This window comes from Xenopus laevis, chromosome 5L (assembly GCF_017654675.1).
Source record: "Xenopus laevis strain J_2021 chromosome 5L, Xenopus_laevis_v10.1, whole genome shotgun sequence".
Taxonomy (NCBI): Eukaryota; Metazoa; Chordata; class Amphibia; order Anura; family Pipidae; genus Xenopus; species Xenopus laevis.
Window position 1 is genome coordinate 8,460,173 of NC_054379.1, and position 13,885 is coordinate 8,474,057.

At 40.0% G+C, this 13,885-nt stretch overlaps 1 protein-coding gene across 1 annotated transcript in view; it reads left to right on the forward strand.

The window, feature by feature from the left end:
- The window catches only part of LOC108716087 (thyroid adenoma-associated protein homolog), a 285,703-nt gene that overhangs the window by 201,851 nt on the left and 69,967 nt on the right, over window positions 1-13,885 (forward strand). The window lies entirely within an intron of this gene.

Genomic DNA, 13,885 nt, shown 5'->3' on the forward strand with positions numbered 1-13,885 from the left:
ATCAGGTGCCTTTGAAGGGACCCAAACATCGCCCATTGTTAGTGCTGAATCGTCAGATACAGGTAGAATTCTATTGTTTCTTCCCATATATCTACCTGTATATCTGACGATTCAGCTCTACACGTGTGTATTGAAACAAACGATCTTTCTTGGAAAGATCTTTTCCAAGAAAGATCGTAATTGTTACGTCTATGGCCACTTTTAGGTAGTCCATCCGAACTTCAGTGCCCCAGGCAAGTGCTCTCTATGATTTCCAGGGGTTACTCATCTTCAAATGGGTATTACTAGACAAGGGTATAACTATAAAGAAAGCAGAGCTTATCTCTCACTTCACTTGAATGGGAAAAGCCGACAGTGCTACTATTGGTTTCTCTAATACAGAAGATGCTGTCTTGAGAGTTTTCAAGCTGAATAGTCTTAAAGGAGAAGGAAAGGTTAAAACCAAGTAAGCCTTATCAGAAAGGTCCATCTAAATATACCAGTAAACCCCCAAAGTAGTGCTGCTCTGAGTCCTCTGTCAAAAGAAACACAGCATTTCTTTCCTTCTATTCTGTACTCATGGGCTTCTGTATCAGACTTCCTGCCTTCAGCTTAAACCTCATTGCCCTGGGCAAGAGCATGCTCAGTTTGCTCCTCTCCCCCCACCCCTCCCTTCTCTACTGTAATCTGAGCCCAGAGCAGGGAGAGACTCAGGCAGGAAGTGATGTCACACCATGTTAATACTGCAGCTCCTATCCTAAACAAACAGAGAGTTTCTAGAGCTTTTTACTCCGGTATGGTAAAATATTCTACAGAATAAATATAGGATTCTAGCTTGCACTATTGCAGCTAATCTATTGGCAATAAAATGCCTCCGTAGCTTTCCTTCTCCTTTAAAGCTGGCTTAAGTTTGACAATAAAATGGCAAGGGCTGTTTTGGGCGTTTCTCCACTGGCCGAAATACAAGCAACCATTTCCATCAGCATTACATCCGCATAAATCCCTGCTACAGCACAGCATTCATAATAAAAGGATTAGGGTTAGGAAATAACTCTGGAAATATTTTGTACTATCTCAACCTAAATCTGACAAGATGATTGAACAAATACCCCACATTCGCTCCTAATAATTCATTCAGTTAGAATTAACGTCTAAAACATTTGCTCTCTATACCATTCAATAACTGTGCCAATGGCTTCTGCTGAGTATTCAACAGAAATACGCTTGCTTTGGTGTTTAGAATTGTTTAAAATTAGTCATCATTTTCCAGCTCCAGGCCATTGTAGCTGTCGTTTAAAATGTTTCCTAGATATTTAAACAAACATAGTCAAATGTGCAACTGATCTCAGAGAAGAAAATACTTTTATAGTTTTCTGTATTTTTGTTATAGACCACTGAGTTTATTGTTGGTCACTGGAATGGCTGCTGGAAGGGAACTTGGGAACTTGTCCATGAAAGAGATCAGTGTAGGAAAGGAACTTATCCATTAAGGAGATTATTGTAGGTAGGGAACTTATCTATTAGGGATATCAGTGTATGTAAGGAACTTATCAATTGAAGACATCACTGTAGTTAAAGAACTTTGAGAAGATCAGCGTAGGTAGAAACTTGTCCAGTGAGGATATTGGTGTAGGTATGGAACATATCCATTGTTGAAACCAGTGTAGTTAAGGAACTTATCAATTAAGTAGACCAATATAGGTGAGGAACTTGCCCATTGAGAGATCCATGTAGGAAAGTGACTTGTCCATCAAAGACATCAGCATAAAAGAGGAATTTGCTGATTAAAGAGGTTAGTATAAACAGTTGCATGTTCCTCACAAAGACTAGAGAAGCAAAATAACTTGTCCAGTACAGAGATGAAGGTAAGAAAGGAATATTTCCATCATGGTGATGAGTGTAGGAAGAAAACTTTACTGTCACAGAGTTAAGAGGAGGAGAGGAACCTGCCGATCTAAGAAATCGAGTCAAGGTAAAGTATGTGAAGTGGATTGGCCCCTGCAAAAACAGACCCTAAATACCTCAAAAAGTAAAAAAAGAAAAAAATTTGGAGTAAGTAAATGAACAGTATGTTACCTGGCCTATATCAAAAACGTTATACAAAATAGGGGTCTTACTGTAAATAAACAGAAAGCAACCGTAGGATTAGAGGGCCCTGCTGTGTAAGTAAGGAGCTTGTCAATCAAAGAGACCAGAATAGGGAAGAAACTTTTTAAGTCAACACTGGGAAGGAATATTTCCATGGGAGCGATCAGCACTGGGAAAGAACTCGTCGATCTCAGTGATAGGAGAGGAACTTGGTATCGGGGTAGTCAAGGCAGCAATATATTTTGATCTGAAGAGCAGTCAAAACAGTTTTACTGAATGGCTTCCCGTGGACTCTTGTTTGGTTACTGACACTTGCCATGGCTGGCTAAGTTTTAAATTACACACATCAGTAGTACATTGTGTTTGCTTGTTATTTTCCCTCCAACCCCCCCATGAGGTTTTTGTCTTTTGTGACTTTGTAGTTGAGCTGAGCACAAATCCATTCAGTCCCATGCAGATCAACCTCATAAACCCTATTTATCACCTCCAAAAGCAATGGTCTTTGTGGTCACTGCAGAAAGTCAATATTTGAAAAAAAGCAGATGCCCAGTTAAAAACGTAAGGCTTTTCATGGATGGCCTACAATGAATAGAAATGAAAGTTATTTAATGGTACACAAACCCTCCTTGTCCCTGTGGCTGTTTGAATCCATCTGATGCTGAATAGAACAGTCCTGTGTGGATATTGGGTTAATAGCTGCCATTTCCTAGTCATTTGTAACTCATAAAGTCAGCAGGAATCCCGCACTGCTGTTAAATCTGTCAGTGTCAGGAAACAATGGAGGGGAAAAGAGATGGCTTGGCCCCCTTGGGTTTCTTCTCCGTGTTAGTAGGGATGCCATGTCCCATCAGCAGACTGTCCTATTTCTTTGCACCTATGACATGTTCACGAAAGGAACACTGACTGTGGCAGCTAGCCTTTGTAATTTAAAGTAACCCGCCCCCATATTCCCAAATGATGTACCCCCATACCAGGCACATGCCTAGCTCTCACGTCAAACACCGGAAATTATGCCAACCGAATTTTGAAATTGTTCAGTGATTTACATCAAAGTGTGAGCGCAATTGCGTTTTTTGATGCGTCCGCTACAATTTCATTAGACGCAAAACACTGGAATTCTGGGAAACCCACTATAATATGGGATAAAAATATGTCGCTGATACAAGAGGCACTCCTAAGGCCATATAAAAAAATATTTAAATACAATAATCCCCTGTCTAAAAAAAGAAAAACAGGGTTTTTTGTTACAAAGTTATGATCATAAAATTGGTAAGCCGCCATACCACGTCAAGGTAAACCCCATACGACGGTCCCTAACTTGTTTACCTGCGATCAAAATATAAAACCTTGGTTTCAATCTGTGGACTAGATCCTCCCCCGCCACCTGCATATGCGGCTTTTGAAGGGGAGACTGCCCAGACCAACGCCCATTTAAAAAAGAAATTGCACTTATTTATACAACTTTACTTTTCCTTCATTAGAGTCTCTTCACAATCACTTTTTTTTTTTTTTTTTTAAATGGGCGTTGGTCTGGGCAGTCTCCCCTTCAAAAGCCGCATATGCAGGTGGCGGGGGAGGATCTAGTCCACAGATTGAAACCAAGGTTTTATATTTTGATCACAGGTAAACAGGTTAGGGACTGCCGTATGGAGTTTATGATCATAACTTTGTAATAAAAAACCCTGTTTTTCTTTTTTAGACAGGGGATTATTGTATTTAAATATTTTTTTATATGGCCTTAGGAGTCCACCCACAACCCTCCTCTTGTACATAAAAATATGTCGCTTGTACTTGAAAGTGTACGTTGGTCCCCACCTTTGCTGTCGTAAGTGAGTTCTATATGTATTTTTAGAGTGCGGGAAGAAGCAAGAGGAGCCCAGAAGAAACCAATGCAAGCTTAGCAGCAAAGAGGAGATTGGAATATCAGGATAGTTAGATAGATGTTGGAGGGCTGAGGATATATTCAGAAGTATAGAGGAGAGAGAGAAAAAGAAGGCAATCAAAATAAACATAGTTAAATAATATAACCAGACTTATCCTGTTTACAGAAGTAATGAGGAGCAGTGATGTCTGGATGAGATGTCCAGTGTTTGCTGGGAGTTTCCAATCCAACTACTGATCCAACTGCTGCCTAAAGGTGGCTATACATGGGCCAAAAATTCGGCCTATCGAATGGGAAGGTTTAATTTTTCCCTGCTATCAAGGACCACATCAGCCAGTGGTTCTACAACCTGTCGGGATCCATTTTCTTCGTTGTAATCCTATTGTTTGGCTCTTCGTTAGGATTAACCCTGCCGTTAGTGGGCACATCAGGAAAACATCTGCCAAACAAGCAGATCTCATAGTGTATGGCCACCTTAACTCTGTCTAACTCTATGGGGGTTATTTATCAAAGGTCAAGCGTTAGAGTTTTTTATACCTCGAATGAACTCACAACTCGAATGGTATCTTGTTTAAGATAAACCGAGTTTTCGGAAAGAGAAAACTTGGATTGCTTGAATTATTCAAGTTTTCGGGCAAATCTCAAACTCAAACATCATGCAGGCTATTAGCATCTTCAAATGGTTCAAGGGACCTCTGCCATTGACTCCTACGTGACCTCGACAGGTTTTAGATGGTGAATTTCCAGGATCAGAGTATAATAAATCTGAAAAAAAGAGTTTTGACCAAAAAATACAACTCAAATTTCCATGGAAAACACAACCCAAACCTTAATAAATCTTTAACCTTTATGTTGTACTTAAAATTCCTGTACTTTAAATTGCTGAACTTTGATGATGATGATGATGAAGATAACTTTACATTTTACATCTGCCATAGCTCTCCTGCCATGCTCCCCCCTGTCATGCTTTCTCTTAAGTGAATGCCCTGATATAAGGCAAGGGGGTCACGTGGGTGAGGGTGGGCAGTTGATTAATTAAGACAGAGGAATCTCCTAGTCCTGGTTATCTAATAGAACAACAGTAATTAAGCAATTAATAGGACTGAGCCAGATGTGGCAATAAAATGGACATACCAACCCTTCAGTCAAGCTTGTAGGAACATTGCTAGAATTACTTAATAGCAATAAAACATAGCACACATACCCCAAAATGTAATAATTGCCAATGGTATTAAAATGTTTAGCGGCTGACTTGAATGGAGAGTTGCAGAAGGCAAGGAGTAGTTTAGGGGGAACATAGAAACTCCTTCCAGATAATGTCCTAGCTGGAATATATTTGGAATGATTCCATGTATAATCTGCCATTCAAATTCAAAATAGGGAACTTTATTTATATAAAAACGTTGCCTTTCAGAATTATGTTTTGGCCTTTTTTCTGGAAAATTCATATGCCTGCTAATATCAACAATTGTGTCATGTGTGCCCTTTCACTAGCCAGAGGTGTTTTGACCTTAACCTTAGATTAAAACAAAAATAGTTTAATCTCAGTTTCCTCTGTTTTTGGATCTGCTCTGTGTGGCCACACACTATGCAGGACATTCACTAAGATTCGTAGTTGCGCCAGGGTCTGATTCGCTGCACTTCGCCAGGCGTATTTTCGCCAGCGCTACGCAAATTCACTAAAATCTGAAGTTGCGCTGAGGGGAAGCGTAAGGTTGCGAAGTTGCGCTAGCGTTAATTCGCTAAGCAAAGTGAAGTTACGCTAGCGATGCTTAATTTGCATACGGCGCCAAATTGAAGTTACAATGGAGGAATATGTAGCATCACTACACAAGCCTGGGAAACCTTCAAAACTGCAAATAAAATTTTTATTTTGCCCTACACATGTGCCCACTGTATAGTTAAGGTGCCATGAGTTAGGAAATGTAGGGGGGGAAGGAGGGGAGCCCCCAAAAATTTTTGATCTTTTTCAGCCTATCACCCATAAAAAAAGAAAAAACGCCAGCGTTTTATGGGACTTAGAAACATTTTTAACTTTTTTTGAAGCAATCCCTATCTACTCTATTGCACTTCGCCTGGTCTGAGGTGGCGAAGGAAGTCTGGCGTAAAAGGTAGCATTCGGAATAATTTGCGCGTCAGTGAATTTGCATAGTTACGTCAGTTGCGCAAATTCACCAGGCGTAAGGGTGTGAAGTAACACTAGCGAATTTACGCCAGCCTCCGTGAATTAACGAAAATGCGATACGCTGGCGAATTCAAGCGAGCGTTAGGCGCTTCGTCGTTTAGTGAATTTGCCCCTATGGATTCCCTTTCTGTTGTTCTGATCATTGTACAGCAGGAAGTGAAACTGAGCCGCAACCTTTTTACTTCCTGTTCTGTAGATTCGCCATGTACAGAAATGGGATCCAGTCTGGCTGACATGGAGTAAACTTTTTAAACATAATATCCATTCTACATGACATTTGTCATCACTAATAACTCTCGGTGGTCACTGGGCAACCTACAACAGGATGAGGATGCATTTTAGCCGAATGAGCTTATGAATCTGGCCAGTTGACTGGATCAATAAATTTAGATTTAATGGCATTTAGATTGTGAAATGAGCAGAGTCCCTATTTTGTAAATTTTTGTGGTCCTGATGATACTGAAGCCCTATGTAAGGTTTTGCTGTTTCTTGTTGACTGTTTGATAAAGTGTAATGTGCGGAACCACAGGGGCCTACTGGTACCATTCTGTGCAGCCAAGTTTGACTTGCACAGCCACTCAAGGTGCCAATTGAAAGGGAGATATACAGTATTATTATGCTACAGGTATGGGATCCATTAGGTACGGGATCCGTTATCCAGAGACCCGTTACCAAGAAAGCTCAGAATAAAGAGAAAGCATTCTCCCTAAGACTCAATTATATCCAAATAATTAAAAGTTTTTAAAAATGATTTCCTTTTTCTGTGTAATAATAAAACAGTAGCTTGTACTCGATTCCAACTAAGATATAGTTAATCCTACCTGGAGGCAAAGCCAGCCTATTGGGTTTAAATGATGTTTTAGTAGACTTAAGATGGCCATAGATGTAAAAGATTTTTAAAAGATCTTTTCGTTATCGTGAGACCAAGCTTATCTTGAAACGATCGTTTAAATGTACGATGTGTCCATCAACTTAAATGACCATTTCAACGATGTTGTCTAGTTGAAGCCAGGGGGGTAGCTGCCTGCTTGGCCCTGCAAACGTAAATAGATTTCACTGTGACCAATTAAATTTTTTTTAACCTGGCCGATCAATTTCCTGACAGAAGTAAGATGTACGATCGTTCGATTCCCAATAACTTCACGATAATTTGACGGATTGGTTGGATTGCACTTAAATCGGTCGTTCGCCAAAGCAAAATCTTTGCGTCTATGGGGACCTTTAAGGTATGAAGATCCAAATTACATAAAGATCTGTTATTTGGAAAACCCTAGGTCCTGAGCATTCTGGATAACTGGTCCCATACCTGTATATAATCTGGGCTATGTGTAAACAATCTCTATACCTTAGAGAGGCTAACATAAAGATTTGCCTCCTGACCTCTTTTCTGACTCCGACCCTACAAATTTGTTTGTGTTGAACAGTATTGAGTTCACTTGTCTAATTCATGTCCTTTTATCCTCTGGAGGAATTCCGTCCTAAGTTTTTGAAGTTGTAAAAACAGGAAGAAACACTTCAAATAAACTTCGACAGAATGGACAAATAATCAAAGGCGCCCGCTTGTTTATTTTCAGTTTAGAGCAAGACATTGCTTGGTTGCAAAAACTGAGGGAACAAAATAGATTTTTGAAGCATAATAAAAATAAAAAATGATAAAGAAATTTTTTATTTCAGTATTTTCTGCTACAGTATGAATTGTCTATTTCTAAAGCTTCAGGAAGTTTCCTTTGAAGTTGGATGAAAAAGTGTAAAGATATTCCTGAAATTCCTTTAAAGGGATACTGTCATGGGAAAAACATTTTTTTTTTCAAAATGAATCAGTTAATAGTGCTGCTCCAGCAGAATTCTGCACTGAAATCCATTTCTCTTTACTTTACTGCTGTACTGCAAGTTGAAGCGATATCACCCCCTCCCTTTCCCCCCCAGCAGCCAAACAAAAGAACAATGGGAAGGTAACCAGATAGCAGCTCCCTAACACAAGATAACAGCTGCCTGGTAGATCTAAGAACAACACTCAATAGTAAAATCCAGGTCCCACTGAGACACATTCAGTTACATTGAGGAGGAAAAACAGCAGCCTGCCAGAAAGCATTTCTCTCCTAAAGTGCAGGCACAAGTCACATGACTGGGGGAAGCTGGGAAATTGACAAAATGTCTAGCCCCATGTCAGATTTCAAAATTGAATATAAAAAAATCTGTTTGCTCTTTTGAGAAATGGATTTCAGTGCAGAATTCTGCTGGAGTAGCACTATTAACTGATGTGTTTTGAAAAAAACATGTTTTTTGATGACAGGCTCCCTTTAAAGTAATATTGACAACTTCCAGGTTTTACAGAATTAAAAAGCTTCTTGCTTCTGATATTTATCATCATAATTATATATATATCTATATTATATATTTAGCACCATCTTTATCTATGGCACAGACTACAGGGACACAAATACAAGACCAAACGGTGTAAATGTATATATACTGTATATATACTGTATATATTTCACAAAAACTAATTTGCAATTACAATTGGATATTGTTAGAGACAATAGGGAGTCCTGCTAGTGAGAGAAGAATAAAGACATACGGTGGCAAGTGTAAGTTGAATGCAAGTGCCTGACTGAACCCAATCCAAACCATTAAAATCACGCAACATTAGGTCACACATTCAAGGAAATCACAAATGTTTTTCTGGGCGCTACGTGTGCACTTTACTTTTCCCATTCCTTGCCATAATTTACATATATTACACATAGATGTGACATTGGGTCGAATTCCAAAAAATATATTGATGTTGGTGCATCCGATCTAAACTGACCCGTCTTCTCCTATTAAATGTCCCCCCTCCCACGCTTCCAATCTATAGATGCTCTGATGTAAACGACCCCATCTTACCCTGCTATACCTGCTTCCTCCAACGTTCCAATTCATTTTACCACAATTCCATCTTTATTTTGCTCTAAAACTCACAAACTTGAATTACAGTTTCTGAAGTTTAAATATTTGAGATTTAGTAAACACAAAAAAGCATTTTTTTTTATTTGAATTTTTCAAAAACATTTTGAAAGCTGGTAGACTCGTTGAAAAATTTCAAAAATTCACAAATTGGAATTTTAAAAATGTTGCCAGTTTGTCCTGCTGTCGTGTCTTTGCCAAATCAACTACTTTCTTCTCCCCTCTTTCTAGCTCTTGTTGATGTTCTCCAGGGCCCAGGAATTGGGTCAACTTTGTTGGGAGTCATGTAGAGTTAGCCAGTTGCCTTAGCCAACATCTCAGCTGACAGTACTAGTCATCTCGTACCCTATAAATGTCCTATATGTCGTCTATTATAGAAGTAGAAGGCAAGTCGTTTTTAGTCTTAACAGGTTTTGCTGATCAAGTCCGATTAATTTCGCAGTTCTGAGAACATTACAATAGGCTCCGTTGTGAAACTGTTGGCTCTGAATACAATTACGGCATGTTTGTCACTTAAAAAGGCAACAATTCTCCGAAAGGCTGAAGTGCACAGAAGCATAAAGCCATATAAATATGGTATCGTTGCCTCGTTTTCCCAGCAGTTACATAATTGCATTTTTCCCCTTTCAGTAAGCTCTGTCCTCTCCACCTCCTCCTGTCACATTAACCCAAAGCCATAAACTTGGCCTGCTCGGCCTCGGCCCTGTTTGTATTAATGATGTGTATACTATAAATATTCACGTTTCTGAGGGCGCGTTTCAAACAATGATGTGTCTGTTCAGTTGCATCCGCAGAGAGAGAGGGAAGAGAGGCAACTTGACATCACCCTGTACTGTACTTTCCCAGCAATGTCCTTACAAAAATACAGCTGTTTCACCCAGCGAAACGAAACACTATATAAACAGAGCTTGGAAAATACGGCTGGCTGCAGGGGTTGAAGAAACACAATTTAAAAGAAGAAAAAATAGAAAGAAAAAGAGGCGCTAGGCTAAATGGCCTTATCAGAAGTCAAGTCGTTTGCTGCTCATGTAGCATTTTCACTGTATATCAGGCGCCTTTTGGGTTTTATCTTAGTCTGGAGCCAATTGAAAATGTATTTTAAAGCAGGTTTATGTCTGTTGTGTCAGAAATGAAATATTAGCAACAAACCCCTAATAAATGGAGGCTGAATAAACTGCGAGTTTAGTTGGTTCCCATAGTGCCGCTCATTGAAAATCATTTCCAGGGATCTTTTCCAGCTACACTCGCTTGGCACTTGAATTCAAGGTGGAAATAATGTGCAGCGCCCACCACGTGTGCCAAATGGGCATATATATTTCATTTCTTCCAGTTATCAAAGCTCCTTTGTATAAGTGTGCCTGACATTGAAAGATCACACTCCAAAAGATGCTCGCAGACCAGAACGTTGACTCGGTGCTTGGCAATCTGGAAAAGGTGGATATATTTCCCTGTGGCATTAGTAGAGATGCAGCACATAATGGAAGAACAAAAACTATGAAAGAAAACCACCCCATTCTGTTGACGCAAAACAATATTACTGGCATGGAAGCTCAGTTTTCATCCCAAATTCTCCATTTCCATGGAAACCCAGTGGGGCAAATTCACTAAAGAACGAAGCGCCTAATGATAGTGTTAATTCGCTAGCGTTGCGCATTATCGTTAATTCGCAGATTCACTAACGGACACTGGCGTAAATTCGCTAGTGTTACTTCGCACCCTTACACCTGGCGAATTTGCGCAATGGACGTAACTACGCGTGCATTTTTCTGAACGCTACCTTTTACGCCAGACTTCCTTCGCCACCTCAGACCAGGCGAAGTGCAATAGAGTAGATAGGGATTGCTTCAAAAAAAGTTGAAATTTTTTCAAAGTCCCAAAAAACGCTGTAGGCTGTAGAAGATCGAAAAAAAATTTGGGGCTACCCTCCTTCCCCCCTACATTTCCTAACTCATGGCACCTTAACTATACAGTGTACATGTGTAGGGCAAAATAAACATTTTATTTGATGTTTTGAAGGTTTCCCAGGCTTGTGTAGTGCTGCTACGTTTACTTCCATTGTAAATTAAATTTGGCGCCGTATGCAAATTAAGCATCGCTAGTGCAACTTCGAACCTTTCGTTTCCCCTGAGCGCAACTTCGGATTTTAGTGAATTTGCGTAGAGCTGGTGAAAATTCGCCTGGCGAAGTGCGGCGAAGCGGACGCTGGCGCAACTACGAATCTTAGTGAATTTGCCCCAGTAACTGCAGTCAGGGTTCCAACAAGTGGGGAAAAAAGGGGATCTGGCCCATTACAAATTTTATATTTAATGGGCCACAGGAACTTTACAGATGAGCGTTAGCTTCTGTAGTTTCTGGGAAACATCTAAAGCAGAACAGATGCATTGTAGCTATCAGGCCTTAAAGAGATACTGACACCAAAAATTAAACCTTTTTTTACAGCTATCATAACATTGTCTTTGCATGCTCTCTATAATTTTGCCATAAAAAATATTTACAGATGCTTTTACATTGCCCATCTGATCCCCCATGTTCCTCTATGAAGGGTGGCCATATTTGAGCTTCAGCAGTCTGTTAGCATTAGAACTCTAACTGACATGTTGAGAAGGGACAGTCAGGTTTAGGAACTTCAAGTAACAATTATTTACAATTGAATGAAAAATGATCAACATGAGCTATAGGTAACTTTTGATGTACATTCATATTTTTTTAGTGTAAGTATCACTTTAAGGATAGAGCTTTCTTGCTGATATAGGTACAAATCTGAAAGCTGACTTATCTAGAGCAGGGATCCCCAACCAGTGGCTCACGAGCAACATGCTGATTGGGTGTTGCTCCCATTGACCTCAAAGCCGGTGCTTATTTTTTGATTCCTGACTTGATGGCAAGTTTTTGTTGCATAAAAACTATTTGTACTGCCAAACAGAGCCTCCTGTAGGCTGCCAGTCCCCATAGGGGCTACCAAATAGCCAATCACAGCCCTTATTTGGTACCCCCAGGAATGTTTTGCATGCTTGTGTTGTTCCCCAACTTGTTTTACAGTTAATGTGGCTCATAGGTAAAAAAGGTTGGCGATCCAATCTAGAGGAACCAATAAGCTTTTGTTGGCCTTGTGCAATTTGGTCACACAGAAGTTCCATAGGTTGAATAGTTGTATGGTGTTTAAATTGTCAGTACATGTGGATGGCCAAAATATCTGACAATGTATCCTTTAGTTTAGCTGTTAACTTACAGAAGAAGAAGGTGGGCTGGCCAATGACCTTTAACATGCACCAACGGGTAGACCAAATTCCCCTATCAGCACAAACCGCATGATAACTTGGCAATTAGGAAGAAGACATCCAAATTAGCCTTTTTGTTCCATGTATTAGGGGTTTAGTGGTTGAGGAAACCATTCCACACGTGTAGAGTAAAATCAAAATTCCAGCTTTATTTAGTTGTTTAAAAACAAAAACCAGGCACTCATTGACAGATGTACAATTGACTGTACATTGGCTGTACATGGACCATGGTGATCAAACATGTCATAAGGTAATGAAATGATCACCATGGTCCATGTACAGCCAACGTTAGACTATTAAAAGCCATTGGTTTTGCTGGTTTTTTTCCTGTTCCTGTTTTCCTGTTCTGAAAACTATTGCAAGTCACAGCAAGGCCTCACTTAATAAAGATGTCCTGCTTAGCTTGTTAAAAACAGCACATAAATGTATCTCTTAGTTTCTTTAAATGCACAAACAATGAACGTTCATCAGTTTTACATATACTTCATGGCCAGAGGTATCTGGTCACCTTCCTGCCCAACATCGCCAAACCAAAGGTGTTATTGAGAAGTTGGTCCTCTATTTGGAACTGTAACAGCCTCTACTGTTCTGGTTAAGGCTCTCCACTAGATTATAGAAACACTGTTGTTGGGATTTGCTTCCATTCTGCCAAAAGAGCATTAGTAAGTTAATGTTGAGGATCAGGTCAGGTCTGGATAGCAATCAGTGTTCAAGTTTATTGTGCAGTTGAGGTCAGGTATCTGGACAGGTCAGTCAAGTTCTTCCACTACCATCTCTGCACACCAGTTTTGTTCAATCCTCGCTCTGTGCATTGGGGCATTTGGTATCTGCTAAATGGATTTCTTTTTCCACTGCTCCAATGTCCAATGAGGTAGAACTTTACAAAGCCGACGCTTGGCATTTCCACTGGTGATGTTCTGATCACAGATTAAAACCTTCAAACTCCCTAATTCTTGTGTTGACACCATCTCTGGAGACTCGGCAGTGTTCCAACTGAGGACTTGTCATTTTGGATCAGTGATCCCCAATATTGACTTGAGAGACACATGTTGCTCACCAACCCCTTGGATGTGGCCTCAAATCAGGTGCTTAATTTTGAATTCCAGGCTTAGAGGCAAGTTTTGGTTATAAAAACCATCTGCACTGCCAAACAGAGCCTCCTGTAGGCTGTCAGTCCATATATGATTTACCAGTCAATCACTGCCCTTATTTGGCACCCCTGGGACTTTTTCACGGTTATATTGCTCCTCTATTCTTTTTTTATATTTGAATATGGCTCAAGGGTAAAAAGGTTGGTAGCCCCTGATCTGGACTAATTAGGACTGTTCACTGGTCATGCATAGAATTCTGCAAGTTGCAGTTCACCATTAGTTTCAAATTCTATCCATTATCAAACACTATATGTGAGCAATACAGTAGCCTCCTATAGGTGGACAGACCACATGGAGTGGCTACTAAATGGCCAATCACAGCCCTTATTTGGCACCCATGGGAATGTTTTTCATGCTTGCGTTGCTCCTCATCTCC